General features: G+C 36.9%; 1 pseudogene; it reads right to left on the reverse strand.

The window, feature by feature from the left end:
- Window positions 1–1,040: 1,040 nt before the first annotated feature.
- Window positions 1,041–1,573, reverse strand: LOC100468430 (annotated as a pseudogene).
- Between the last annotated feature and the right edge of the window lie 1,644 nt (window positions 1,574–3,217).

A 3,217-nucleotide genomic window follows, 5' to 3' on the forward strand; every position in this document is an offset into this window, starting at 1 on the left:
AATAGTTGTAGGGTGGGTGAGTAGAACTGGCAAAGAAAAATGAGTTGGTGAGTTAAAACACCCAAAAGTCATAGTCAAAAATTGCTGAAATGTTATCTTACCTATGGGCAAAACCTAGAGGCACACAAATTTTTATTTTGGAACCGAGATTTTACTAACACTCTAATTTCTTGAAACCCGACCAATTTTCCTCCTTAGAATAAAGTGACCTCACCTATCTATGAAGAATATAAAAGGACAAATTATGAGCTTATTCTAGTGGTTATAACCTAATTCCACTATTTATGGAAATTTATTTGAAACACTTAATATTCCTCTAGAAATTCAGGGTCAAGTGAAATCAAGGTAAAAATGCCATATTTTGCTCATGTTACCCAAACCTTCTGCAAATGTGTTTTACCAAGTTCCATTTCAGTATTATATACTGAACAGCAAAAATGTCCTTACCTCCTCAGACCATGGAGCAAAAAAAAAAAAAAAAGGGAGAAGCAAAATTCCAGTTAAGTTTAAAAGCAGAAAAGTGTTTCAGTTGAGGGAAATTTAGAGAAATGGATACACGCAATAGTTCTTTAGAGCCTATAGTAATAATTTGTCAAGATTTTCCAATCTGGCTTCAGCCTATTTCTCTTACTTCTTTCTCTTAGTTCTCCTGATATGATCTTAGCATGCTGAAGTTAGCCCTGTCCATCTCCTAAGAACATGCTACGTCCATTGCCTAGAAGGTTCTTTCTCTGCCTTTCTCATGAGCTACACATTTGCTTTTCTCATGAGCTACACATTTTTTTTCTGAAAAAAAAAATCATTTTTATTATAAGAAAAATGCACAGCAAGACAGAGATGGAGGGTGGTGGGGCAGAAGACCTGGGAAAACTAACTCAGCAAACATGCTGCCCAAACATGGCTTTCTGCTATGGAGGAGGGAGATTTGGCTCTTATCCCACCTGCCTTTCTTGATTCAAAGAACCCTGTTCCTAGCAGGGTTGGTCCAGGGAGCTCCACTTTCCAACCTGTTGTCTTCCAGGGAGTTTAGGAAAAGTTGTTTAGTTCTCAGGCCTTCTACACCCAGAAGGCAGCATGGAGAAGGGAAGAATGTTCTGTTTCAGCCTCTTCTCGAGCCTCACCCCTTGGTATTTGTTGATGCTAAAGGGACAAACCCTATAGAGTTGGGACAACGTGGGCAGCAGTAGGCTGAGCAATGAGGTGTGTTGATGAGGAAGTGAGCAGCAGGATACTTAATGTGGAAGCTGGCGGGGAGGCAGAGTACAATCGGAGCGACGTGGAGGAATTGCGTGCATAACTCAAATTCAGTTCCAATTCACCTGTTTGCACTGTGGCAGTAGCAGAGTCATTCCTTGACCAGGAGTCTCCAAGGGTGTCCCTTTCATCGTAAGAAGACATACGCAGACAGTTCGATGATGTGGGTCAGAGTCAAGAAAACGGAAATGCTGAAGGGGACGCTGAGTAGAGCCACATGTGGCAGTCCCGCCAGGAGGATGTAGGCCAGCCAGATGCCTTGGCGATTTGTCACGCGAGTGTTGGGGTTTACTTCACTGTTTGCCGCCACCACATTCATCCTGCCAGTTTCAGAGGTGGGATGCCCAACTGGTTTGAGGGGCACAATGATGTCATGTACTTGCTGCCATTTTAACTCCAGACCGCTCTTATATGCTTTCATGTGTTAGATCATTTGTGTTATTGATGCAAGTTATTTACTTAATAAGTTAATGCCTAGAAAACCCCTAGGTTTTCTGCAAGTTCAATTCAAATTTCATTTTCTCACATGCATGTTCCACAAATTCCAATCAAGATTGGGTATCCAATAGTCTCTTTACTTTTGACTTAATGTAGTACTTGCAACATATATTGAAGTGTACTGCTTATGTAACTTTGTAGAATAACACCTCATCAAAATCATTTGAGGGGACACACAGAGAAAGGGAGAGAATCCTAAGTAGGCTCCATGTCGCCAGCATGGAGTCACATGCAAGGCTTGATTTCAGGACCCTGAGATTATGACCTGAGCCGAAATCAAGAGTCAGATACATAATTGACTGAACCACCCAGGCGCCCCTCAACGTCAGTGTTTAATACAGTTCCAGAAACACAGTTATTGCTCCATAAATGTTTAGTGTGTTAGTTATATGTAAATGTTTCTTTCATTTAATACATTTTCTGGTTATAAAGTAAATATATACACTACAGACTTATTAGAAAATAGCATGACAGCGATTAGAAGAAAAATCAGTTCTCCCATAAATATGCATTTTTAAAATTTTTCTAATTTTGAGTAACCATTTTATTCATAACATTCTGTCTCAATCTCTTTAAATAAAATGTAGTTTCATATGGTTTTATTCATAACATTCTGTCTCAACCTCCATAAATAAAATGTAGTTCATATGGTAAATATGGTATAAAATGTTGTATATTTCTGTTATTACATAATTTTAAAGATGTGGTTTTTATTAAATATTATTATTAAATTAGTGAATAATCTGATGGCACAAAACATGGGCTTAAAATTTCACTTCTTTTAGACATTTGCATTGTTTCTGAATTTTTACTAATATACATACAATATTTTATGATAGGTGCATAAATTATTAGTCAATTACAAATAAAGGAATGAATAGCCTGATTTTATAAATTCAGAGCATATTAAGAAGTATACTAATATATGATACATAAGAATACATAGGAGGAAGTGTCATAAATTTAAAAATATATATGATACGCATTGTTATATTTTCCTATAATATCTATGCCTCCATTAATAAACACTTGATTGACATATGACTATGTGTGTGTGTGCTTTCAAGTGTATTTTTATACCTGCAATTTGTTCTCTGTGGTGTATATTCTGTTACCTTGAGTCACTTCCTGGTTTGTAAGTAAAAATTTAACTTATATTCACCCCTAGCACTCCTTTTCTGTTATATAAAAGGAATAAGAAAACTAATCCTGGATGTAAATAATATCAAACAAGGGAAAAGCATCATCTGGCCTCTTAGATTAAGCACTAAATTTTAAGGCTCTGAGTATATATGACCTTACTTCAGATATTTCTTGCATTTGTAAAGATCAAGAGGCTTCGCAATCACTATTATGTTATTGTTCGTATGTTTATTAGACCTCTGATGCCCGGGTTCTTCCTGCACAGTGGTACCTGCACAGTGGTACCTCTAATTGCTCACTATTCTTTTTTTTTTTTTTTTTT

Source organism: Ailuropoda melanoleuca, chromosome 7, assembly GCF_002007445.2.
Source record: "Ailuropoda melanoleuca isolate Jingjing chromosome 7, ASM200744v2, whole genome shotgun sequence".
Classification (NCBI taxonomy): domain Eukaryota; kingdom Metazoa; phylum Chordata; class Mammalia; order Carnivora; family Ursidae; genus Ailuropoda; species Ailuropoda melanoleuca.